The following is a 27,588-nucleotide window of genomic DNA, read 5'->3' on the forward strand; positions in this document are numbered from 1 at the left end:
CTCCTCCTCCTCTTCCTCTTCTCCTTCCTCCTCCTTCTCTTCCTCCTTTCTTCTTCTTCTTCTTCTTCTTCTTCTTCTTCTTCTTCTTCTTCTTCTTCTTCTTCTTCTTTTTCTTCTTCTTTTTCTCCTCCTCCTCTTCCTCCTCCTCCTCCTTCTTCTTCCTCCTCCTCTTCTTCCTCTTCTCCCTCCTCCTCCTCCTCCTCCTCTTCCTCCTCTTCTTCCTCCTCCTCCTGTGGCTACTAAAGCATCTGAAATGATATGTGTGCCCCTCCTACCCCAGCCCTTAGGATTGCTGCTCTTTTGTTCCAGGGCAGTGTACTTGCTTGCAGAGCACATGCTGTACCACTGAGCTCCGAGCCCATTGCCATAGATACATACTTCTACTAAACCCCAATGATTTAGAGATATACAAGCCATAGTAGACGTATACGGGTTTTGATACTTTGACAATAGATAAAAAGCATTACGTGGAAGGATAAAGGTAGTCTGGATAGTGAAATGTACGGTGTCATAAAACAGTTAACAAAAGTCAGCCATCTTTAACAAAACAAAACAGTTAACAAAAGGAGCCGTCAACAAAAGTCAGAGGTAACTGCCATATATCTTTTATTTTATTATTTTATTTTGTTGTTTATTTTTTGGAGACAAGGTTTCTCTGTGTAGTCCTGGCTATTCTGGAAGTTCCACTGTTCACCAGGCTGGCCTCGAACTCAGAGATCCTCTTTCCTGTGTCCCTGGGTGAACCACCACCTCTCAGCAGCACATATATTTTGAAGATACAGTGGTAGAGAATCTTCTATAAGTGTCAGCTATACAAGTGACTTTTCTGGGCAGGGCAGGCAGGAAGAAGACACTCAGAGGTCCACCAGCTGTGTGGCCCACACCCAGAGGACTGCCAGCCGTGTGGCCTGCCGGCCAGGTGGCCCACCGGCAACAGGAGCCATTGTGATGTACAAGTGTGTGGTGGAGAGATAGAGAGAAAGAGAAGAGGAAAGATCTGAGCATTATGAAGAGAGGTGGAACTAGAGACTTGAGGACAGAGAGAAACAGCCTATTGTGAGTGACCTCATGAGCCACCTGGGGCCATGGTGAAGACCCAGCCAGTGCTGCTGCTGAGGGGTCATGTCTGGGTCTATGGCCGTGGAGCAGCTGTATCAATGTCCCTAGCTCATATCACCACCAAAGGCCATCCAGATGTCTCTGGTCTGGGATGCTACCAAGGACCATGTTTATGCCCAAGGGCTGTACAGAGCTGGCCCTGCCCTGTGGGCCTGCACCTTGTATCTGGGTCGCACAGTAGAGCTGGCCCTGGTGTCAGGGATGTGGAAAAGCTGGCCCTGCCACTCATCTGCTCCACCCGACTCCATGCCCCGCCCCCACTGCTCACCATCTATAGCAGGTGGGAGAGCTGACCTCAGGGTATGAGAGCAGGAGAGTTGGTTCTGCCTCTCATTGGCTGAAACACTCGGGAGAGGGTGCCCTGCTCCTTGCCTGGGTAGCACAGTAGGGCTGACTCTAGTAGTGTGGGTGCAGATGAGTCGGCAAGGGTGTGGTGGGAGAGCTGGCTCTGCCCCTTCTCAGTTGCAGCACTGAGTGAGCTAGCAGGGGCAGTGCTGGAGAGCTCACCCTGGTAGTGTAAGCGGAGGAGAGCTGGCTCGCTGACCACCTCAGCTACTACCCAGGCCCAAATCCAGGGCTTTTGAGTTGTCCTACCCCCAAATCTACTCCATCTGTGACCTGCGGGAGCATGCGAAAAGGCTGGTCTTACAGATGCAAGGCTGCAGGATCTCCATGATACAGGGCAACGACAGGATATCTGAGAGGAGTCCCAGTGAGAATCCAGTATTGATAATAGAGCAGAAGCCAGAGGTCTCAAACCAATGGCTCACTGCAATGAGCATTTGCTAGTAAAGGCCTGTGGACAGAAGGATGTACTGTGGGACACAGGAGATGGTTGTTATTTTGTCTGTTTTTGGTTTTATTTTTCATTTTAGGGGGATGTGGCCAGGGCAAAGGGCAGGTATGAAGGACGGGGAGATGAATGGGATTGGGGTGCGTGATGCACAATTCACAAAGAATCCATAAACAGTTAAAACAAAATAAAACAACAAAAATGTGTCCTTTGTTAGCCTGGATGGGGTAGCACATGTCTTTAATCCTACCATTCAGAAGGCAGAGGCAGGCAGATTTCTGTGAGTTGGAGGCCACCTTCGACTACATAATGAATTCCTGGCCAGCCAGACCTACGGTGTGATACTGTTTCCAAAAACAAACGATAACAGCCACAACAACAACAAAACCCCACAAATCTACTTTCCTTCCTTCTTTCCTCCTAACCTCCTTCCCTCCTTCCCTCCCTCCCTCCCTTCCTTCCTGGAGAGAAAACCAACAGTTTGTGACACATCGTCAACATATTGTATAAATGTGATCACATGGACCCCAGTTTTGCTAACTGTAGAAAGAGATTAGCTGTTCCATTGTAGGACAAATCGCTGCTTCTCAAACTGTGGAATCCCGTCTAGCTAGGACCGGGCACACTTTCCTAAGGCACTCAAGGTGTGGTGCCATGACCTGGGTCTTAGTCTCTTGGCCTGTTACTTTCTGAATACCCTCAATGCTGTGGGACTCTGTCAGCGTGGAGCTTTTGCAAACCACGGTACCGGTTTGTAATCTTAGCCATGTGTACATACACTAAAATCAGAAGCATGGCTTCGGAGCCAGTGGGGCTGTCAGGTCAAGTCTGTCCTGAGGGTCTACCCAGTTTCTCTCTTATATTCCTCAGCTCTTGTTAAGCATTGATTTGAATTGACAGCATTTTGGGTATAGATTAAAAGAGAAATTAAGTTTACTGGATAATGTAAGTAAATTTAACTGACTTTTACATCTCAGGACCTAAAGGTACCTAATTTTCATTTCCTCACTTGTAAAATGGGGCTAACCTTTCTGTGTCTTGATGCATAGTTAGTATTGGGAATGGCGCTGACAGAAGCCAGCATTGTTGCTGAGTGTGCTTGCCACCGTGCAGGAGTCCTGTTTTGTAAATGAATAAACCGTATCTGGAGTTCAGACTTGTGAACTGCTGTGCTCATGGGGTTTGCCCTCTACAACTGGGGCTGTCATTCAGTCCACAAGGCTCCTCCCTCATTGTCATTAAATAACAGATTAAGACTAAATGCAAACATAACCATCACAACACAACACTATTTGCTAGAAAGGATAGCAAATAAGAGGTGGAAAAAAATAACATTTAGAGAAAGAGCGAAAAGTTTGCCCAAGGACATTCTACCGGGGTGAGGTAGAAAATAAAACCAAATTAGACTTTTGGGTTGAGAGCATAGCCGTTAAGGCCTGAGCCATCTCTGCCGCCCCAGATTATAGTTTTTGGTCTTTGGGTCAAGGACATGATTTGACCACCTATAGCCAAGATTATCCATCTATAAACGGTAGAGAATGACTTTCTTGGAGGGAGCAGTTGATGTTCTGTCCACTCAGTCCATAGACACTTAATGATGGCAGTGATGATGGTTAAGGTATAGATATCTAATGACATCAGATGCATCCATATACTTCAAAAAGTAATGGAACTTTGCACGGTGAAAAATCTCTTGGGTGTGTATGCCTGTGTGTGTACACATGCATACTTATATTTGTGTGGGTACGCACACACACACACACACACACACACACTCACACACACGGGGGTGGGGGTCAAAGGATAACCTCCTGAGTCATTCCCTGGGTACCTCTTTTTCCCCCTTAATTTAAACAGAGGGTTTCATCCAAGCCTGGAAGTCACAAAGTACCATAGGCTGGCCAGCCGTTGAACCCCAAGGATCATTGCCCTGGCCTGTCTTTGCCTTCACAGCTCTGGGATTACAAATATTCACTACCATATTTCTAGCTTTTTTTTTTCTTTAATCTTAATTTTTGTAAATGTGTGTTCTGGAGATCAAACACAGGTCCCTCTTATACAGCCATCTTTTCCTGGAAGTATCTTTTTAATGATAGAACATTCTTCTAACTTTCGCTCCCTGCTCCATCTCCCACCTTGGATCTGATGTAAGTATCCAGTTAGTGCTATGCTGCTTCAGACTTAAAGAGCCTAGGAGGGGGGGGCTGGGGGTGGGCAGAGAGACGGCTCAGTGGTTAAGAGCACTAGCTGTTCTTCGAAAGGACCCCAGTTCAATTCCCAGCACCCACATGGTAGCTCACAATTGTCTACCACTCCAGTTCCAGGGTATCCATCACCCTCACACAGACATACTATACAGGAAACTCACCTAACGCAAATACAACAGAAACAAATAATAATATCATTTAAAAAAGGCTTGAATGGTTCTTGGTATAAACACTCATACACTTTGTATCACCTCTTCTTTTGGCGTCCTTGCGTTTCCCTCTGGCTTTCTGCCACTCACCTTCCATGCATTTCGCCATGGTCTTTATTCAGTAAGTTTTTGGATACATGTACTTCAGTCCGTACAGTGATGTAGTAATAAGGGTCCCTCCTCTCGGAGTAGACAGACATTAGTCAGTAGTCACGAGCTGGATGCAGGTTACGGGAGGCTAAGTATAGAGCAGAACCTCTCAGTGTGCTGTTCCTGATGTACCATCAGCTAAGAACTCGGTAGACATGCAAATTCTCTGGCCCCACCTCAAAACTACTTCTTTTTTCCAGACTTTCCAGGCACTGTTGATGCATGTTGTCGTTAAGAACTGGGGCAGGTTTTTACGCAAGTCTGTAACAGAGGGAGGGATTCTGACCTTGTGAGCGAGAGGTTCTGTTGGTGGTGATGATTGCGTGTGTGATGTAACCTTTAAGTTCTGTCTCCATTGCTCAGTCCCGGTACATTTCTGTCCCTGCGTGCTGCCTCTGAGCATGCCTAGTTGCTTGTTTCTGTCTTGTTACCATCAGTGTGTAACGTAACCTCACAATTCCTTTCGTTCTTGGCTTAGTGTGTTGAGTTGATCAGGGAAGAGCCAAACTGACCTGTTTCCGTATCTGCGAGGCATACCCTTGGAAAAAGCATGGGTTGTCTTATCTTAGCTGTTCCCTTCATTTCATTTTCCCTGGAGTAAAACTGTCAGGGTTGTGTCAGTCTCTGATCTAAATAATACCTTTTTTAAACGCCGTGTCTGGGGTATCTTTTAGTTGCCGGTGTATCTCCTAAACCGTTAATGTGGAGCCCGGCACAAAATATAGCTGGCAATGTATTGTTCTAAGTGTCTTTTTTTTATTATTATAATTTCTTTCAGCCTCGGGTAATAAAATAATGACAACTAGTGCAGTTTCCGACCATGGCTTATTTCCTACCCTCCTGCCTTTCATCTCCTTTTGAACAATTTGTAAAACTGCTGTAGGGGAGGGAGTATGTGGTCTTTTAAACACAAATATTTTTCTTTTGTTAAGTAGCCTGGGGGAAAATGTGAACAGGATGGACCACAGACAAAAATCTTTTCTGAATAACGACAAAATAAGCTTTCAAAAGTTACCGCACGTTTTATCATGGATAGACTTTTTACTAATGTGGTTTCTCAGCAGTGGCGTTCTCTGATTAGTTGCATAAGAATGCAATAAATATTCTGAAGAATTGCAGATAAGATGTGCACACTTGTGAAACAGGCCTGCTGTGAATATTGGTTGTGAACACTGAAATCATATTCAGGGATTATTGGCTGTTTGGGACACTGTGTGTGCTGGTAGCCTTTCTCCCGTGTCACCTCTGTACAATTGGAGGTTTAGCTACTGACATGGGGACAGACATGGGGACATGACAAAAACAGTGGTTTTAAGGACATGAGCAAATCACAGTCTTTGTGACTATATCTGGTTATCTTTTTGCCTTCCATATTTGCTTATTTCAACCAGTCTAAAATATCCCCCCCATAATATATGACATTTTTAACACTTCATGATATATGACTCTTTTAAGTTTAAATTTTTTTTTCAAGTGATGGCAGAGAGTCAGGAGACTTAGCTAAGCTGTTTTATAAAACTATTCACTTTGAGATCCTTAGTAAATTGAATGCAGTGAAAAGTTTAGGTATTGAGCATAGCCACTTTCCCACATCTCCTTTAAGGAATGGCTGGCCTGGGCGTTAAATGCATTCCACGGCAGGAATCTGCATGTGTTTTGAAGACTGCTCACCTCATTTCTCTGTGGGGATAGTTTAGCAGATGACAGGCGTGTACATGTAAACAGGCTTTTACTATAGTAGATGAAGTTTTTAAGAAAAAGTTTCGCAGGGCAGTGGTGGCGCACTTGGGAGGCAGAGGCAGGCGGATTTCTGAGTTCGAGGCCAGTCTGATCTACAGAGTAAGTTTCAGGACAGCCAGGACTACACAGAGAAACCCTGTCTCGAAAAACCAAAAGAAAAAGTTTCTGTCTTTGGTTGTCTGCTAGGCAAATAAATAGCCCTGTTACTCATTAAAAAAAGAAAATCTGGAAGGATTTCAAGTATTTAGTTTCCTATTACATTTAGATGAAAAGATAGCTCTCCAGATTGAACTTTTCCTCGCGCTTAATGAGGGGATGCATTAATAACTCTGCTTAATTCTGATTTAATTTCTTTTAAAGGCTCAATTAAGGGCAATTAATTCTTGTTTATGTTGAATATATCATGAAGGTTAGAAGGCTAATGCAGGAAGCTTTGGGGTATCTGGGAGTTCTAGGTTTTCTTCACTGTGGACTAAAAATTCCTCCGTGGGACTGGAGATGTGGCTCTGGGACTGGAGATGTGGCCCGGCAGGAGATCTGGCATTGTCAGCAAGGGCATGGCTCTGGGTTTCACTCCCCAACCCCCAATCCTGATGGCTTCTTATGTGTTTAGGAAAAGTGCCAAATAATTAGATCAAGGGTGAGAATTGTTTGTCGGATGCCCATTTTCCTGCCTCATCCCGCCTTCTCCTCTCTCCATCCTGTACTTTGAACTTGGGCCTCACCTCATGTTTGACACAGAATAGCTCTTTCTTTCCCCCACCCCTGCATACCCCCAAACCACCTTCTCCTTTATTTGGAAGATACCAGGCTCTCCCAGGGTCAGTTCTAGCTCTGAGGTCCCTGGCTGATCTCTTTGCTACTTTCTCAAATGCTGATGGTGTTTGGGTATCTGTTTCTCTTTTAAACCATCTTATTCCGGTCCCTCCGATTCAAGCTGCATAGTATTTCTTGGGACTGTAGCCACCTCCATAACCGCAGTTAACTATGTATATGCTGACAAGTGTCTTCAGGTTTCCACTGAGGTACAATTAGCACACAACAACCTACACCCATTTGAAGTGCACTTTGACTAGTTTTAGCACATACAGAAAACCATAAAGCTACCAGTACAGTTGAGATATTTGAGAGACAGAGAGACGCACCCCCACCCTCTGAGGTTTTTCTGCGTTCTTTTGCAGCCTCTCCTTACCCCGCCCCCACCCTTCTGATTGGCTACACTAGCTGACTTCGTAGTTTTTAAAATTTCACATGAACGCAGTCATGCATATCCACATGTTTCCAGCCTCCATCCTCAAACTTGACTTCCCTTAACACATTTATTTTGAGATTAATCCATGTTGCCTGTATGAAAAGATGTAGCTAGCCCCTGGCCTGTGGGTTCTAGGATAAATACTACCTACATAAAATTTGTAACCTGATGTAAAACTGAAACAGTATGAGGGTATGTGTGTGTGTGTGTGTGTGTGTGTGTGTGTGTGTGTGTGTGTTTGGGTGTGTGTTTGCAACTTGATCCCACAATCTAGAAAATGGACTTTGTAGACATTATGATGCTAAACACTTGAGCGTGTCTGTGTGTGCTTGCAGGCAGTTTTCCTTTCGGTCTTGGAGTATGTCCTCATATTGCATATGTTGGGCCAGTACCATAGACTATGGGGAGACTCTGGACTGCCCCACAAACTCCACCAACTGCCTGGGTCTTCCTGGACCCTCACTTTCATAACTCAGATTCTGAGCTGTTTCCTTGTGCCCATTAGTGGTGAGAGGTAAGAGGAGGCCCGAGGTTGGATGGTGTTGAGGGTAGTTCAGGGTCTGCTTTAAAATACAGATTCTTAATGACATTTTTACCAAACTAGAGTTTGTTTAAAGATCTCGTTCATATTTTATCAAACTTCTGGGCAACTCAGTGGAAAAGTAATAAAAGGCACCGTGACGTCAATATCAAATTATTCCACTTCCTCAACTTTTCCCTCAGAGTCCATCACCGGGCACTGCAGTAAGCTGAAAGAGAATTTCTCAACAGAAGGCAGGACAACCCCCAGTTGGGCACTCCTCTTCCCCTGGGGTGCTGAAGCACTCACTTTTTGAGTTGCTGTCCAAGAAAGAAAGCCAGTTCTGCAGACCTTTGTTTGGTCATGTGTTAAAGAGTAACACATGGCTTTTGTATAGGGGACAAAAGAGCTGTCTCTCGAGCCATTGTCTTAGAATTGATGTGAAACTTGCCTCTGCAGAAGCATACTCTACAGAAGCACACACCTACTCTTTTTAAAAGAGTGCTCATTATATTCCTGCTCGGTTATCATCGTCATCATAGTCGTCGTCATCATCATCATCATCAGCAGCAGCAGCAGCAGCAGCAGCAAATAGTAGACACATAACTTTGTCCATACCTCTTTCCTTCCTTTGGTGAAATAGTATTTATACTTCAGATAAATTTTAAGTGGAATCATATGTAGTCAGACATTTGTGTTAAGCACATGGATGCCAGCCAGCATTGCTAGTAGATTGCCATCTATTTGGGTTACTCTGTCTGTCTGTCTGTCTGTGCCTCTCTGTCTCTGTCTCTCTCTATTTCTCTCTGTCTCTCTCTCTGCCTCTGTCTCTCCATCCCTCTCTGCCTCTCTTCCCCCCACCCCCCGCTCGATATTGTGTCTCTTAATTGAAGAACTGGAGGGTTTGTGAATTCCAGCCCAGCCTATAGCATGATACTCTGTCTCAAAACAACAAACAAACTCCTCAAAGGAAAAACACTGAAGGAGTTTGAAATGGCAGCTATTAAAAAAAAAAAAAAGATAAACAAAACAAAAAGCCCAAAGCTACCTTGTTTTCTACTAGGGAACTGGTTCTCAGAAGCAGAATAGTTAGGTTTTTAATGCCTTGCATAGTTAGATACATGATCTAGTCCCTCCCTGCTCGTCCTCACCGCACCTCGTTGGTATCTTTTGGGTGAAGGTAGAAAGATGACTCAAAGTACTATGTCTTGGGAGACAGATAAGGCCGGCAGAAGAAATGCGTAGCCAACCATCAGTCCATGTTCCTAGTTCAAATTTTATATGATCCGTTGCTTTGCTGGTGTGTGGAAAAACCTAGTATGAAAACTCATGATGGAGTACTGTACCTCTTTGTCAAGTCCTAGATCCAAACCCTGTGTTTGTAAGCCAGGTTTTCAGTCCCTCACAAACTAATTTAAATCCTCCCAGGAATGCATAGTGTCCCTGCCAAAGGTCTTCAGATGGTGAGTGATGGAAATATCTGTGGCCAAACATGCATTCTTTTCAAATACGTTTCAGGCATAGGTTAAGATAGAGGTTGGAAAATTAAGTAACTTCATGATCCGCCGTGTGTTTTTATCCGTCGGATGACTGAACTCTTTCCAAGGATCTTTTGAAAAGCCATGTACCCTCAGAGTCTGCGAGCTGAAGCCTTTTCATGGGAAAGCCTCAATGATTGCCACTGAATGCTTTCCGTTAATGAGCATTCTCACACTTTTTAGTCTGTAGTGCAAGGTACCTTGAGCCAAGGAGACTCTTTGAATCGGTAAATTAAGTATTTAAATATTCTACCTAGACTAGGGAAAGGCTTTCAGGGTCTTTGCAGTGGTTGTCAGCTTAACTGCCTTCACGCTTTCCTTCATTTTGTTGATGCAAAGTATACATCATGTAGAGTTTGCCATTCGGACTGTACCATCCGGGGGCATTAAGTACGGATGCATGTTGTGCGGCTACCTCTGTCTGTCTGCAGACCCTTTTCACCTTTTCAAACAGAAACTGGGGATCCTTGAACTCAAGAACTTAGTGTTTCTTTCCGAGGCTCCCAGCCCCGCCCTCTGGCAGTCACCATTCCACTTTGTGTCTCTGTCGGATGTGATTTCGCAGGGCACTTCACACCAATGGGATCGTTCCACTGTCTGTCCTTCCATGACTGGCCTGTTTCATTTAGCACAGTGTCTTCTACGGTGGTTCACATGGTGACATGCCAGCATTTCCTTCTTCATTACGGCATTTTGTCCTCCACGTTTCGTGTGTTATGGTTCATGCCATCCATGGGTTGGTGAGCATAAGATTACTTCCATTTCTTTTCCTTTTATAGCACAAATGTTAGATATTGATCATGTTGTATCTTCCTGTACAGCTTCCTATAGGAGGTGCCAAGGAACGGATGGTAGGAACAGTACCTTCCTTCGTTGATGTTTCCAGCATCACTGTTTTGATGCCTGGACTATATATGGGAATAGTTTAATCTTCTGTCCTGATGAGGTAGCTCCATTTAGTCTGAGCTAAAACATGGAAGACCTAACCATCTGGTGCTAGGTCCAGACTTACAAGGTAAAGCTCTGAAATACAAATTTTGTACCATTTTTCCTTTAGTAACTTTTCTCCCTTTTGATGACAATCTGCTATTCTTTCAGACTGTGGACAGTATTTGTACGATGGCATTAATACTTTGTATTGGGACTCACAAATTGTTTTTCTTCTGTAGATCACATGCATTGTAACTTGTAAATTATGGATGTCTGCATAATCTGAATGCATGCATGCAATGTACTAGTGGCCTCTGGAGTGCCTAATTGGAAGGGCTTACACTTTCTGAACATTTTGACTACTAGCTGAGTTCAGTATGACCCGTTGGTATGGACTTAGGGGAAAATACAAGAGAAAAGAGTGGATATTGGTCGTTCTTAACATAATGGTGTAGCTCATCAGTGTTAACCACAGAAATAATGGAAGCAGTGAGGCTTCCCATTGCTTTGTGGAACCAGGACGTCTTCAAAGTTTAATTGATTGGCTTCCAGTTGAGAAAGAAGGTTCAGCTAGAACCAGTAAGTAGTATTTACCAACTGTGCCTGTGAAAACATTCCTTTCTTCCCCCAGATGCTCGCTGAGCCTTCTGTTTCCCAAGTGACATTATTAGAGCCCTTAGTCATAGGGAGATTAAACGGGACACTGAAAACATGAATCGCTGGGTCTCCTTTCAGTTTTACCAGATTTCTTCTTGTTATTATAATGTGAATATGGAGGGATTACTGGAATTGTAGAGAATTATCTTAGTTAGGGTTTTACTGCTGTGAACAGGCCCCATGACCAGGGCAAGTCTTATAAGGATGACATTTAATTGGGTCTGGCTTACAGGTTCAGAGATTCAGTCCAGTATCATCAAGGCAGGAACATGGCAGCATCCAGGCAGGCATGGTGCAGGAGGAGCTAAGAGTTCTACATCTTCATCTTCAGGTCTTTTAAGAGAAGACGCACTTCCAGGCAGCTAGGACTAGTGTATTAAAGCCCACGCCCACAATGACACACCTACTCTAACAAGGCCACACCTACTAAGGAGTGCCACTCCTTGGGCCAAGCACATATAAACCATCACTAGAGTTTTAAGTTTAAAGTTGTCAAGCATCCTTTGGTTTATAAGAACACAAACCGGGCTGGAGAGATGGCTCAGTGGTTAAGAGAACTGACTGACCTTCCAGAGGTTCTGAGTTCAATTCCCAGCAACCACATGCATGGTGGCCCATAACCATCTGTAATGGAATCTGATGCCCTCTTCTGGTGTGTCTGAAGAGAGCAATGGTATACTCATATACATAAAATAAATAAATCTTAAAACACACACACACAAACCATAGAAGCATAAAGCATATAGCCAAGAGGAGGGTGTGCATAAGCTTATGCATGGAAATGTGTATGAATTTGTAGCACAAAGCACATAATCAGAGCTGGAGAGGTGGCTCAGTGGTTAAGAGCACTGACTGCTCCTCAATAGAGGGGGGGGTAGGGGCTGGAGAGATGGCTCAGCAGTGCAGAACACTGGCTGCTCTTTCAGAGGAACTAGTGTTTGGTTTTCAGCACCCACACCATGGCTCATAGCTGTCTCTTGTCCATTCCAGGGGATCCGGTACCCTCTTCTGCACCAAGCACACATGCGATGAACCGACATACATGCAGGCAAAACATCTATAGATATAAAATCAACGAATGCAATCTAAAAGTCTCATAAAAAGTTTCTAGAATGACATGGGAAGGGCTCATTCACTTCGGTAGGCTTTGGCTTGACCACTGAGCCAACTTAAAGTCAACTGCCTCTGTAGGAGTGTCGTCCTGGACATACATGTATGACTGCTGTTTGCAGAGCACCCAGGTTGGTGTTCACTTACCGCTTTCTAAATGTAGCCCCGACTAAGCAATGTTGCCTGACATTACCGGGCTCAGGAGACCTTTTTTTCTAATACACATTAAAATGACAGTTTTGTTTGACTGTTACCTAAAGGTATATTGAATCATCTCCATGTTCATTAGTGTAGCCCTTGGGGGAGGGCATCTAATCTCAAAGCATAGACCCTTCCCTTCTCTTCCCCAATGATGCAATATGGCGTCGTGGTGGACAGGAACCATTATAGACAGTTACTGAATATGCTATGGTGGACTCGTTGGAAAGTGAGACTCTCTTTGTCAAGTAGTCGCTATCCATGTGGGGAAGGGGCCGGGAAAACGGCTGCGTTGTGCGTGGACTTTAACTCCTGGTTTCTTGCAGAACTCCCTTCTTTCTCCTATTCCAGACAGGAGCGGGTGTCTCTTAGTCCAGCAAGCCTTTGACTTGATACTTGGGAAGAACAAACTGTTCCTACAAGGAGAGTATAGGTGCCGAACTAAGAAGGGACTGGGTGGGGTCCTCACTGTTTCTCTAGGTGCTGACTTCTTCCCCTGTGCTGTGGGGACTTGAGATGGTTTGGCTCCTTGTCCTTTTCTCTAAGTCATCGACACATGGTTTCCTCCATTTTAGTCTGCACATCCGTTCACTTTGCTTTCCCTGCTCTGGTAAGTGAGCTATTCATCTGTTCCTTACGTGCTTTTATATTAAGCTGCTGTCTCACTCCGGCTACGGTTTACGTCGTGATGTTGTCATATGTTCTAAGACGTCTTCACTTCGGTTATCTAATTATTAAACCTGTTTATTTTCTGCGCGTGGCTTGAGGTTCCGTGCAGAGAGCTGCTTGGCTGACAGTGTCTCTTGGGCAGTGACTGAGAGGAGGATGTGGACTTCAGGCTGTGGCTTTTCACAAACAGCTTTCATAAGGACAACTCCATCTGAATGTCATCCGACCTGTAGTTATGTAAAATGGCTCTCCTGATGCTGAAGACCCAGGCTTAGGAAGCTGAAGGAGCTCCGTAAGGTTTATGGGGGACAGAACATGGATCCGGCTCAACCTGGATGTGTGTGTGTGTGTGTGTGTGTGTATGTGTGTGTGTATAATGTTGCTAAGATCTGTGCTAACTTGCTGAAGAGTCGTCAGCTGGAAGCGCCCTTTTTTGGTTTTCCCTAATAACCAAAAAAGTAAGACGGCTGTGCAGGACAAGGGGACGTTTTCTGTCAGAGATGACTACAGAAGAGCAAGACAGTTAAAGCCGCAGAGACTTGAGCAGAGCCAAGAGAGAGGGGAGTGAGATGGAGACTGTTCTTGAAAAGTGTGAGACTTCAGGGAGCATTTATATACGTTATCATAGCCTTTGTATACCTCTAGCAGCATTTATGGTATGTGTGTGTGTGTGTGTGTGTCGCGAAGACATGCATGTGGTGTATGTATATGAGTGGATGTGTGTGTGGATGTGCCCTTATGGCATATGTGGGGGATGGGGAGGCATTTATATATAAGTTATAGTAGCCTTCCCAGCTTAGCAGCATTTATGTGTTCTCGTGTGTATGTGTGTGTGTGTGTGTGTGTATGTGTGTGTGTAAGTGTGTGTGGTGTAGACGTGCACATGTGGGTGGAGGGCAGAGAAGAACTTCAACTATCCTTCGTTCTCAGGCACAGCCCACCCACCTTGTCTCTGGAGGCAGGTCTCGGACCTGGAGCTTGCTTACTAGGTTAGGCCCACCAACCAGTGCCAGAGAGCCTTTCTCCACCATTCTAGTCTTGGGGTTACAAGTGAGTCCTGTCACACCCAGCTTTTCTACATGGCGTCTGGGGAAGCTCATCTTTGCATGCAAGCACTTTACAGGCTGACTTACCCCCTGCTCCATCCGTTAACAGACTTTTGATCATAAAATAAGACACATTAGTCAACGTTTCATTGAGTTTTGTTCTATTCCCACCGGCATTTCAGTGTGTACCATACGTGCGTGTTTCCAGTTTACCATCACCCATCACCCAGACATCCTTCCACAGTCTCCTTGGGTGCACTGTTTACTGATAGTGAGGTGTCCTTAGTAATATATCTTCAGGAAAATTGTAAGTAATTTTTCCCCAGCACTGTAAAATATATTCACACAAACCTGGCGATGCACAACAGTCACTCAACATGACTGTAAACTGGATGAGGCTCGTGCTGACATAACAGAACATGCTGTTTATTTACAGTGAACTTATGTAAGTAGAAGAACTTAATGGTAAAAATCACATTGCGGAGAACTCATAAACTCACAGTTGTTGGTTATTGGTATCTGGTTTCTCTCTTTCTCCTTTTAGATTTGTTTTTATTTTACATGTATGTGATTTTTGCCCACATTTATGTCTCTGTACCTCATGAGTACAGGGCCTGAAGACAAGATTGGATCTTCTGGAACTGGTTGTTGTTACACAGTTACTGTATGAGTTCTGGGAACCGAACCCAGGCCCTCCAGAAGAGCAGGATCCTCTTAATCACAGAGCCATCTTCTGTTACCCCGTTTGCTGTTTATAGACACATTCTTTATGTCTGTGAGTCTGGAGAGTAGCATGTGGGGCACATGCTACAATGTCTCCCTGCTCACTGTCCCACCAATGTGGGAGCTATAGCGTCATCACCAGGAGACCGCACACTGCCTCTACTAAAACTCATTTTTAAAAATGTCTTGTATAATAACGTGAAAATTAAATAAATGAAAATTTACAAACTCCTTTTTTTTAAAAATTTTGAGGCAAGGTTTCTAAGTTGTCCAGGCTGGTTTGGAGTGAACTTAAGTCCTTGAACTTGGGATTCTCCTGCCTCAGCCTCTCAAATACACCAGATCAGCCATTTGCCATGTGTCAGTGTCATTCCATTTACTGCAGCGATTTGAAGAGCCCAAGTATGTCAATCAACTGAAAGTTCTTTGTAGCTCTGTGTGTGTGTGTGTGTGTGTGTGTGTGTGTTGCATAACTTCTTAATCCTTGAAATCAGATTGGGACCCCTACCATCATATTCTATTTTGTGGTGATTTGGGAGAGGGGTCTTTTCTTTCTTTCTTTCTTTCTTTCTTTCTTTCTTTCTTTCTTTCTTTCTTTTTTTGTTTTTTTGTTTTTTTGTTTTTTTGTTTTTTTGTTTTTGTTTTTCGAGACAGGGTTTCTCTGTGTAGTCCTGGCTGTCCTGGAACTCAGTTTGTAGACCAGGCTGGCTTTGAACTCAGAAATCCACCTGCCTCTGCCTCCCAAGTGCTGGGATTAAAGGCGTGCACCACCACCGCCCAGCTTCTTTTTTTAATTCATAAAGAAATTTGTTTTTAAAAAGTTGGTGCTTAAATATCTGTTTTTTTTTAAAGAACTATCTATCTATCTATCTATCTATCTATCTATCTATCTATCTATCTATCTATGCATATGAGCACACTGTAGCTGTCTTCAGACACACCAGAAGAGGGTATTAGATCCCAGTACAGATGGCAGTGAGTCACCAGGTGGTTACTAGGAACTCAGGACCTGTGGAAGAGCAGCCAGTGCTCTTAACCGCTGAGCCATCTCTCTAACCCAAGTATCTGTTTGTTTTTTTTAACAGAACTACCATAAGTTAGTGAGTTGATATCTGAATTTGTTTCAATAAATAAATAAATGAATTAATTAATTAATTGAGAAGCCTATGAATTAGTGCACCTTTGCCCAGATTGAGAACTTCCATCTTTTATTTCAGAACTGGTAGTCTTGGAACAAGCGGTCTTGTCAGTTTATAATCTTAGGGAACTTTAACTTTCATTTTGAGGTCACACACCATGTTCTTGTGTTTAATGTGTGTGTGTGTGTGTGTGTGTGTGTGTGTGTGTGTGTGTGTGAAAATGTTTAAAGTAAAAATAAAAACACCAAGAAGCTTATCTTTGTTTATAACTTTCTGTCCTTCTTCCTTCTTTCTCTCCCTCCCCTCTCCCTTCCCACCCCTCCTTTGCTGTCTTTAACATTAAGTAATAGGGTTTTGTTTTGTTTTTTTTTAAGTTTCTGAGGAAAGGAATTATTTGACTACTGGTTATTTGATAAAGGCAACAGAAAAGCGAGTGAGGGATGAAGACATGCAGTGTGTTAACCCAGTGTCCCATTTACGTCTCCCATTGAGGGACCTTAAATGGCAGGGAACACTTCTGAACACTGAGGGAAGGTATGTAAATGAATACTTCATGGTTGTAATTGTTAGGCATATAATTTGATCTGAACTGTGTAATGCGAAAGGCATATTATTATCATTCTTTAAAAGGCTTTGCAAAGAATGCTATGCAAGAGTATTTCCCAAGAAATGTTAAAATTAAGACAGAATTAACTTACTTTCTGATACTTTCTGAAGATATTCTGTTATAGTCTCTCTCTCTCTCTCTCATTATAAAAGTCTTATTTTGTTCTTCTGACATGACATCAGGGACTCTGGGACCTTTGACGACAAACTAAAACCCAATGATAATGTGAGTTTGGCAATTTAGACAAATCTTAAATTTCAGTTACAAAAAGGAGAATCCACATAATGAGCGTGTTTGTATCAAAGGAATGTTTCCCTTCTAAATGCCTGTTGTGTTTTAATGTCTGACTTGACACGTGAGTTGGTGAGCAGTGCTGTTGCCTACCGTTTGTTTCAGACTGAATTGAGTGTGGGAGAAGGAAGGACTGACTCATCTGCTGCTCCTCGGCCTGGGGCCAGTAAACGTTTACCGATGGTTGGATGGTTGGTTGGGTACTTGCTGTCGATGGTTGAGTACTCACTGTCGATGGTTGGGTACCTGCTGTGTACCCCGTTTTCCTTTTACTATGTCAAATGATGGTTTCCCTTGATGGTTGAGGACCACAGGAAAGCACCTATCCCTGTCTCTTACTTCCTCTGCCTCTGTCCTTTCCTCTGTCTTTTGCCTTATTGACACACAAATGTAAATGAACCTTGGGTTGAGCAGCCACAGAATGGTTCCTGGGTATCTAGGGTTTAGAAATAGATATGATATGTAAATGTGTTTTAGGACAGCCTCTTGTTGGAGAGACACATTTTTATATAATTGGCTTGCTTGAACAGCAGAATTAGCTGCCTTCAAACCATATTCTAGAGATGGGTATGTGGCTCATCCGTCTGGGTTCCATCCCTAGTGTCCAAACCCTACCAAAAAAATTTCTAGTGGACTTGTGGCAATTATAGGTTATGTGAACCGTGAAAAGGGTTTTAAATGGTTCTCCTTTCAAATGTCATTCATTAGTGAAGCATTTGGCCAGTGTACGTGTGTGTGTGTGTGTGTGTGTGTGTGTGAATATTTGATCAGAAGATTTTCTTGCTCTCTAATGAGCTGTGGCACAGAGCCAAGAAACAATCAAGGCTTTTGTTACACCTTACATTTCTGAGTATTTTCATACATTTTTTGAATATTGTTTTGTGTCCAACTGCAGAGTGCCAAACCAAAATATCTAAACATGAAGTATTGTAGTATAAAAGGATGAATATCTCCCCCTACCCCTTACTCCCTCTTGCTTGCCTCTGTCTTTCTCTTCCTCCTGGTTTTTCTTGAGGAAGTGCTGTATGCAGATCCGTTACCAAGGTGTTTGTGGACCAAACATAAACAGTGGTCTTGTTCTTAATTATAATAGAGAAGATCACTTCATAATGCAGATTGTGGATTGATTCTGGGGTAATTTATTTAGCAAGAACTAACATTAAGGACATTTTCATGGGCCCTTCAAAAAATGTTAAGCACCTTATGTAGTTACTAACATTAGTCTCAAATGAAGAACTACTCCCCTCCTTTTTTTCCCCCCTAGTGTGGAAATAATTTTGTATCACTCTGCAGTGACAAATGAAAGATGAAAATGTTCATATTCTAGAACAGGGTTCCAGTAACAGCCCTGTCACTGGAGTCATTATAAATTCAATTGTGTGACCCCAGATTTGTATGCCTTAAGTACAGAGGTGGGGCAGAGGATGGAAAGAAAGAGGTTATGAATTCCAAAGATGCACATACTTAGTGGCGGGACCCCACCAGCTGTAGGGAGGCCTCCACACGCCAAGGAGAGAGGCTCCCAGAGAAGTCACGCCTAGTGCTTCCATTTTGGACTTGTAGCCTCCAGAGCTGCAGGAAAATACATTTCTGTGGTTTACTTCATACCTGTGGTATTTTGTTTTGGCGGTGCCAGCAAACAATTGCGTATGTTCTGTTATGCTCATGGTTGGTAAAGCAGCATCTCATATTAAAAATTTCTACAACCACAAAACCTCAGTTTTAAGTTGTTGCTGAGGGGTCTCACTGTATCCTAACCTGCCCTGTAACGCAGTGCTTTGTAGCCCACACTGGCCTCGAACTCATGTACCTCCTGTTTTTTCTTCTGCAGTGTTCTGGTTACAGGTTTGGTACCCCACACCTTGCTTAGTAGGCTGTTTCAGTTCTTAATTATTTTTTTTTGCCATATTGTATATAGGTTTGGAGAATGACAGCAGATTTCAAGGATCATACATGTTCTTTTTCTTTTCTTTTTTTTCTTTCTTATGCAGCTGTGCATTGAAGATTTAAGTGACGGTTATCTTACACCGTGGCTACTGTGCTTTCCTTCACATTTTACATAATGGCATATTATATAAAATGCCTGTCGTTGTGCTTGGGACTCTGCTGAAGTTTGGAATAAGCCTGGTCTCCTAAAGCAGTAAATACAGTGTAGAAGTTAAGTACCGGTTCCGGCCAGGTGGCTCTGCATTTAAGTTCCAGTCTCATTGCTTACTAGACTCGGCCTGCTGTGTAGCTCCTTCCAAGTCTGAACAGAAGGGTAATCAATGCCTCCATGCAGGTCGGCTGTGATTGAGAGTTAACGCCCTGAAAGCCTCTCTTGAACAGTGTACTGCGTGCAGGTGACAGAAGTGACTTTGTTGTACTGCTTTTCCCATATTGGAGCTAATTTGAATAGCGTTTCTCTGAAAATCTTTCTCTTTCACTATTACTTGATGCTTCCAAATCCTCATCTGTGTGCTCACCGATTGCATGGTTCTCAACCCTCATCAAACGGCTGCTCATCCAGAGACTCAGAACAGAGAAGAGAATGTGCAGTGTTCAGCTCTAAATAGGACACACAAGGTTTAGGGTCATGGAGGAAAGATTATGAACCTGGCAGCAGAGGGCATCTGCAAATCAGCCTTCCGGACATGACAAGGCAGTTGCACACATGACCTGACAGTGGCTCTGGTTGCATGCTCAAGACCAACCCAGTTCAAGTCAGTCATGATTTTAATACGGATAGATAGGGGCAGGACTCACAAAGTCCCTCAAGGTATTGACTACTGGAGCAAGGAGAGGAGTACATGTTCTTCAGATGTGGCCTTGAGAAGCTTCCTTGTTCCCATGTATGGCGCTATATCTATGTGCATGCTGACGGCACTAAGAATAGGGGACATTGGACCAGAAAAGTCTTGGTGGGAATACAGAAGTTAAAAGGGGAGGGATTTGAGGTGGGGTTGATCAAAACCCATTTATATTCCGGATGAAATTTCCAAACAATAAAAAGATTTCTCGCTTGATTGCCTGGCTTAAGAATGAAGGCCGCAGAGAAAGTTCAATGTTACATGGCAAGGGTAAACTGAAGAGTCGACGTTAAACAATGGACGTGCTGTATCGTATTTAGATGACATTGGACTGAAATTTTCAGTTCCTTTTTCATTTCCTTTAGGATCTGGTTCCTGACAGTGTGATAAGACACACAGTTTAGTTCTTTCCAACCTCAGACTCTCGCATGGCCCTGCAGGCACAGCACTCACCAAAGATTCCCACTGTAAACTCTTCTTTGAGTTCTCCCAAGGGGTCAGCCTCGCCTAGGCTTCTCTCCCCTCTACAGTCAGAGAGGTTTGTATCCAAAGAAGGGCCAGCTAGAGGGGCAGATTATCTGTAGGTGTGTTCTTGGTCTCAGCATGGTTCAAAGCCTGGGAGAAGATTCAGCAAATGCAGTCCAGTCTTTGCATCTGCTGGAGGAGGGATGGGAGAAAAGGGAGGATTCAGAACTCATTTTCTTTTCCCATGGTGATAAAAGACTGAAAAAAAAAAGTAACTTCAGGAAGCATTTATTTGGCTCACAGTTTCGCCTTGGCCGGGAAGTCACAGTGGCTGGAGCTTGAGAGAACTGATCACATGACATCTGCAGTCAAGAGCAAGGAGCAGCGAATTACTGCATGCATGCTGGTGCTCAGCTCAGCTTGGCTTGCTCCATTCTGAAACAGTCCCGGATCTCCAGCATAGGGAATGGTGCCGCCCACCATGTGCGGGTCTTCCCTCTAATAAAATAACTCCCCACGGATGCATCCCCAGCTCAACCTCATCTCCAACTCCTTGATTCTAGATTGTGTGAATCAGTTTACAGTTTGAAACTATCGCAGGAACTGTGCATGGAAATGAGTGAGGGCACCTTTCTTTCACCAGGGATAGGACAACTGTGAGGTATCAATAGGTTATTTTAATTGTGACATAGTTCCTTCATTTACTTCACAATGCTGACATACCCATTGGGCTGTAGCCTCTCTGTGGGTTTGCATTCTAAGCTAGTTGTGATTGTTTTAAACTAAGTAGGAACATGTATTAGGATGAATAAATTGGTTTAACAGGGTCCCACTTATTTTGAGATGAATGTGTCGGGGGACAGTGAGAAGAGAATTTAAACAAGAGTAAAGCTTCTCTACAGTAAGGGAAGATAGGCTGAGGAGAGATAGCATAGACAACAAACCAAAAAACAGATACTGTGAGTTCGAGAGTTCGAGGCTAGCCTGGTCTACAGAGTGAGTTCCAGGACAGCCAGGGCTACACAGAGAAACCCTGTCTCGAAAACAAAACAAAACAAAAAAAACAAAAAACAAAAAAAAGACCAGATACTGTGCTTGTCCACAGAGTCCCTTTCCTGTAACGATTTCCTGAGTAATACTTACCAAATGATGGTGTTCTCTCAAAAATTCTGCCCAAAGGAGTCAGAAACTGTTTGGATTTGTTTCCAGAAGCATGTGATTGCAGGGTGATTGCTAAGCTCCCTCAGATTCTGAGCTGTCATTCCTTCTGCCCAAGTATGTATACAAATCATCCTGCCAGTGGGTATTCAAATGTTTTTGAATCCTCAGCAAAACATACGAGCTTGGAGAAAACTCAGCATGCGGTCTTCAGGCTGCAGCTTAATTTCCATGGGCAATTCTTAGCTCATTCCCGAAGCATGCTCATAGTCCCTGTGATAGTTTCAAACTGTAAATAAACTACTTCACACAATCTAGAATTACATAGTTGAAGATGAGGTTGGGCTGGGGATGCATCCATGGGGAGTTATTTTATTAGTGGGGAGACCTGCACACTGTGGGTGGCACCATTCCCTATGCTAGAGATCCAGGACTGTTTCAGAAAGGAGAAAGCCAAGCTGAGCACCAGAATGCATGCATTAATTCACTGTTCTCTACTATTGACTGCAGATGGCATGTGACCATACTTTTTCCCCCCAAACATCCCCACCCAAAGTGGCAAGACTAGACTTACTTAAAGTTTCAGGGCTTCTGCAGCCAATTTTAAGCTACAGCTTGACTTAGCTTTTCTAAGGCAACCAGTATATTCAACCAATATGATTGAGTGTGGCACTGCAGTGGCCACACTAGCCACTTCCACTTTGAGAAGTGTGATCACAGGGAGTGCTCTTTCTGTGTGTACATGATGTGTGTGTGTGAGGCTTCAGGTCTGTTTGTCCAGACAGTCTTCAGTGAAATTGCCGGGGTAAATACTGAAGTAGGTTCAGAAGGAAATTCTTTGTATAGAATGGCTTGACTTTGTGTTTTGAGGCCTAAGGAAAGATTTAATAGGCAAACATTTTATATTAGAGTCATTTAAATCTTTTATGCTAATATCTTAAGAAATATTAAATGAGGGATTATCCATTTATACCTATTTTTATGTATTAGGTTCCTGTTTCTTCAGCTATTGCTGAGAAGAGAGACTCAAGGACCCTGAATCAACCTTGGGTCCGTTCTCTTCCTTTGGCAACCTTAAAGTCTTTTTGGCTGAATGGGCTTAGAAACAGCACAGGGAGGACTTGTCAGGATGTAAACACCTGAGCTGGGTCTGTGGCATGCTCTCTAGTCTGGCCTGTTGGGAGGATCTCAAGGCCAGCCCTGGGGACATGAGCCCTTGTGAGGAAGGGTCAAACTGTTGAAAATTAAGAAATGGAAAAATTATTATCCACTTCTGTGTTCAGACAGTATCTGTGAGCATGTGTGGAGGTCAGAAGCCCGTGCTGGGATGGAAATCTTCTTCTGTTGCTCTCCTCCTTAGTTTTTGAGACAGGCTTCAGGCTTTTTGGCTGAACCTAGAGTTCCTTGATTTTGGTTGGAGTGTACAGAAAGCTCGAAGGAACCTCTAACCCCCACTATGACACCCCCCCTCTCTCTTTTACACACACACACACACACACACACACACACACACCAGCATCGAGGGTGCAGGTATGTACCTCCACACGGGGCTTTTTTGTGGGTGCTGGGAACCAAATTCTTAGAGCCGGGTTCTATATTTTACATTCGGAAACCATAGGACACAGTTTCATTCAGTGAGTTAATATGAAGTGCCTGCTCTGTGAAGAACTGGACATTTGTCTAGTGACTGACAGAGAAACAAAGGGGTGATTTCCTGTTGACATGCAGCAGTCACAAGTCTAGAAGTTGGAACATAGTAGCGGGATTACTGTTAACATGCTTCTGTGGATATCAGTGGTATTCTTTGGCGGGAGTCACAGCACACGACAGTGTGACATTGATGGAGTGCTGTGGACCAGTCACCCTGAGTGTTCCTTGCAGGCTCTTCCCTTCCATCAGTGGAGGGGGTGTGGGGGAGGGGGGAGGTAGCTGGTGCTGTTTCTATTTAATAGATGATGGTTAGGTGACGTGTCCAATTTACTAGGAGGTTCAGAATAACTGTTAAGTGTCTAGCTTTCATCATTGGAATAGCTAAAGAAAAGCTTTATGTACTGGACTCTGTAACTATGGTCACATTGAGAGCTAAATGCACTTTTAGGTCCTTTGCTCTCTGTGATGGCCCTGAGCCTACTGCTTTGGGAGTGCGTCCGTCCTTTCGGAAGTCTGATGTTAACGTTCCACTGTGGTGTTAAAAGCTGTCAGAGATACACGCAAGGAGTGACTCCCGCAGATTGCATGCTCGTTAGTTTCTTCTGAAGATGTCCCCCTTCCTTATGGCAGCAGCTACTGTGCTTTCTTCTCTGCTTGTGTGACTCATGTGAGGAATTTTGGGGTTGAAAATAGCCAAGCTTACTTGCCTTTAAACTGGAAAGCACTGAGACGAGTCTGGAAGGTTGGAATGTTTGCCATGGGTATTAACATGCAGCATATGAAGTATGTAACGTTAAAGAAAGAGGTTTTACCTAAAATCTGCACTGTTCTAGAATCGAGACTGCGTTTAGCAACTTAGAAGGAGGAAGAAATGCCAGCAGGGTAAAAGTCAGATGTTGCTGGAAGACGCCGTTAACAAAAGTATGTTCAGATATAATTGCATACTTAATGTCCTGCCTGTCGAGGCTTGCTTCCGAGTAACCCGTCTGAACAGTGAAAGATATGCACTGACCTTCCTGCACACTCCAAAACATGAGAAGGCAGTTGGGCCTGCTGTGCGTGTCTGTGATACCAGCCTTCGGGAGGCTGAAGCAGGAGCCTTGCCAATTCAAGGCTAGCCTGGGCTACAAAGCAAGTTCCGGCCTCAAACATGAGCAGACAATAAACAAACAAATAAGCAAGCTTGCTAAAAATATGAATATGAATCCTTTTCAAAGGAAAATTGCACTCCTAGCACTAATATAATTTTAATTAGTAACAGCTAATTGGAAATACTATATATTAGTGCCATTGAGGTCTTAGGGAATGTCTTCCTGTTCCAGACCTTCAGGACTTGTTTGGAAATTCTTCCACATTTTTTTTTTAAATACTTATTTATTTATTTATTTATTTTATTGATGAGTACACTGTAGCTGTCTTCAGACACACCAGAAGAGGGCATCCAATTTCATTACGGATGGTTGTGAGCCACCATGTGGTTGCTGGGATTTGAACTCAGGACCTCTGGAAGAGCAGTCAGTGCTCTTAACCGCTGAGCCATCTCTCCAGCCCCTTCTTCCACATTTTTATTTAGTTCGTCTTTATCTTTCTTCCAGGATCTATCCTAAGCTTCCTGTGTATGTTAACCTCGTTCTGTTTCTGGTCACCACAGAAACATTGTCATTGCAGACAATAGAGACTACTGTTAGAGCCCTCTGCTTTATGTGCCTGGATTGCGTAAGGTAATCAGTTTGGGTCAGTCTGGAGAGCTTTCGAACAAGGTGTTTCACCCTTCTTACGTTCCTTGGGTCCCTCTCCCTACATTGTGTCCCATCAGTATTGCGAGATCTGTATCCCATTCCCTTAGTTCCCCACCGTTAAAGCTTGCCACTTAATGAAGAGTAGGTGCTGTGTTGTTACTGTGCCGTCTTACCGTGCCTGTTCTCAGTCTGAATTCGTTGAGTCTACCCATGACCCAAACTTTGATCCTCTTAGTTTCAATTCACCGCTAACTTGTAGAGCTATAACCCTCTTTTGTAGGCACTGATATGGTCATTTTACAAGGTTATACCCTATCAAGTGTTATCCAGAATTTTTTCTGAATAATTTCTACATTCACTGAAAGATACCAAGAAATCCAAGTGGGAAACGTATATGGGCTGGGGAAGATTTAGCAATGCATAATAAAAAATAGAACTGGCAGGGGGGCTGGAGATGATGGCTCAGCAGTTAAGAGCACTGACTACTCTTCCAGAGGTTCTGAGTTCAATTCCCAGCAACCACATGGTGGCTCACAACCATCTGTAATGGGATCCGATGCCCTCCTATAAATAAAATATACATACTCATATAAATAAAATAAATAATTCTTTTTTAAAAATCTGGAACTGGCAGATGTTACTAGATGCCATTAACTCACAATGATAACAGTGTCCCTTACATATTATTAAAGAGAGATTGGTGGAACAGAATAGAAAATGAAAAACATACCCACATAAGAATATATCAAACCACAGCGTTGTGGTTTGGTTTTGTGTGTGTGTGTGTGTGTGTGTGTGTGTGTGTGTGTGTTTAAGACAGGATTTAACTATGTAGCTCTGGCTATCCTAGAACACAGTCTGTAGACCAAGCTCACTTTTAACTTAACAGAGATCCACCTGCCTCTGCCTTCCAAGGTGCTGGGTTTAAAGACGTGTGTCACCACGCCCTTGAAGGTATCATTTTGAATTGACAAATACCCTGGGTGAATCTGAAGTGTGCTGGGCTCCTGTGAGCACCATTACTCACACAGCCTACAGCCAGTATTACCACTCTGGATTGGTCATGGCAAAACAATAAGTTATTATTGAAAAAAAGAAACCAGTACATTCCAAGCTCATATAATTAATTTATGACTATTATAGCAAAAATTAGGAAGCATGTGACTGACTAGGTCTTTAAGTTGGAAACCTCAGCATAAAACCACAGGAGAGAAGGCATGAGTTAATCACAGTGAGAAGGTAAGCTAGGAACAGATTTTACCATACACAAAGATTCCTGTCGTTACATTGTATAAAGAGCCTCTTAGATGCTCAGAATGTGAAGAACAAACGGGAAGATATTGGCTAAGAAAATGAAGATGTGTAAAGAGACTCCTAAAGCCAATAAAATTGCGAGAGAATTCTACCCTGCCGACTGAGGTTCATTGAAACAGTTACTTCCCTACAGTGTTTAGAGAAGGATAAAATTGTACCAGTCGTAGTAACGATAGTAACGGTCATCGCTGTCACCATTAGCTACCCTTCTGTAAGATTTGGGGGATGGAAGTTGTTAACATATTTAAGAGCCACGAGAGTTACGGATCTACCCAAAAATGGACAGAAAGAGCTATCCATGTAGCTTATAGTCACACACACAGAGACAGGAGACTACCGCGTCTGTAGTCACAGTCTGTGCTGCACAGTGGCCAGGATTTGTGCTGCAAGTGATGAAGCCACGTAAGCACAGCACCAAGCAGGCCTCCCGTCGCCTGCTTGGAGAGAATCCTGTGGGAAGATTTGTGTCACATGAATAGAAGGTTAAGCAAAGGAAGAGTTTTTCATCTCTGATGTTAACAGTTTTTTGTAACGCAGCCGATTGATTTAATAATTAGGGGAAGTGCCATCTTGTCATCTAAAAGCTACCCACTCATGTTTGTTATTTTTGTTGAAACATGCGATAGAGCTTTCTTATCATAGAATATTATTGTTTAGAGGACTTTTAGAGTTTCCCTGAGATCTGGTGACAGGTCACACTGACCATGTGAAATACTTGTCCCAGTCATGACACTTCATGGGGGTAGAGAAGGTGGTTCAAATCCGACAAGAGTGAAATTCTGTTTGTATTTACTTCCTGTGTGCGGCACTTGCACGTGGTGGTGCGTGGATGTACACAGAGGCCCAGAAGAGGATCTCTCATAGGTCCTCTGTGTCATTCTTACCTCAAAGCTGGGCTGGCAGCCAGCCGGCTTGTTCTCCTACAGAGATGCCATGCGTGATGGAATAAGTACCCAGGCGGCAGGTAAAAAGATGGGCCATGGTGAGAACATGAAGAGTTTCAGTGCAGGTTATTTTACTTGCCTTTTCAATTTGTCTCATCTTGGTTTGCCCAGTGGCCTGTTCTGATCCTGCAGGTAGATCCTGGTGTCTTCCCTGCCATTGTGGGTTATTAGTCAGTGTCTTAATGTCTATGTGGGCAACACCTACAGAGATGGCTTTTTGGATCTCACAGAGAACCTTACAAGCTCAGCATATGGGTTAGACGTGTAGCTATGAGGCGCTCATAGCCAGTGCCATAATAGCACAATAGGTTGGGATTTGTTTGGGTTTTGTTTCCTTGTGGCAGGTGTGGAGATCGATAATTGCGGCTGTTGAGTCAGCTCTCTAGCCACCCTCCAGTAAGAGTCTTCAGGATGCTGTTCTCACCCTGTGAGAGTCAGCTTTGTCCAGATCTGTGTTTCCAAATTACACCCATCTTTAAGTTACCAGTTGTTCCCAAGCCTTTCTTAACTCCCGAGTAAAGATATTCCTTATATTCTCATAGGCAGTGTGAAGGTAGAAGATGGCCTTATCACTAACACACACACACACACACACACACACACACACACACACACACACACACACACACAC

At 43.6% G+C, this 27,588-nt stretch overlaps 1 protein-coding gene across 1 annotated transcript in view; it reads left to right on the forward strand.

Moving 5' to 3' along the window:
• Positions 1-27,588, forward strand: part of Pawr (pro-apoptotic WT1 regulator) — an 84,784-nt gene that overhangs the window by 26,609 nt on the left and 30,587 nt on the right. The window lies entirely within an intron of this gene.

Source organism: Grammomys surdaster, unplaced genomic scaffold (genome assembly GCF_004785775.1).
Source record: "Grammomys surdaster isolate TR1022 unplaced genomic scaffold, NIH_TR_1.0 126028, whole genome shotgun sequence".
NCBI lineage: Eukaryota > Metazoa > Chordata > Mammalia > Rodentia > Muridae > Grammomys > Grammomys surdaster.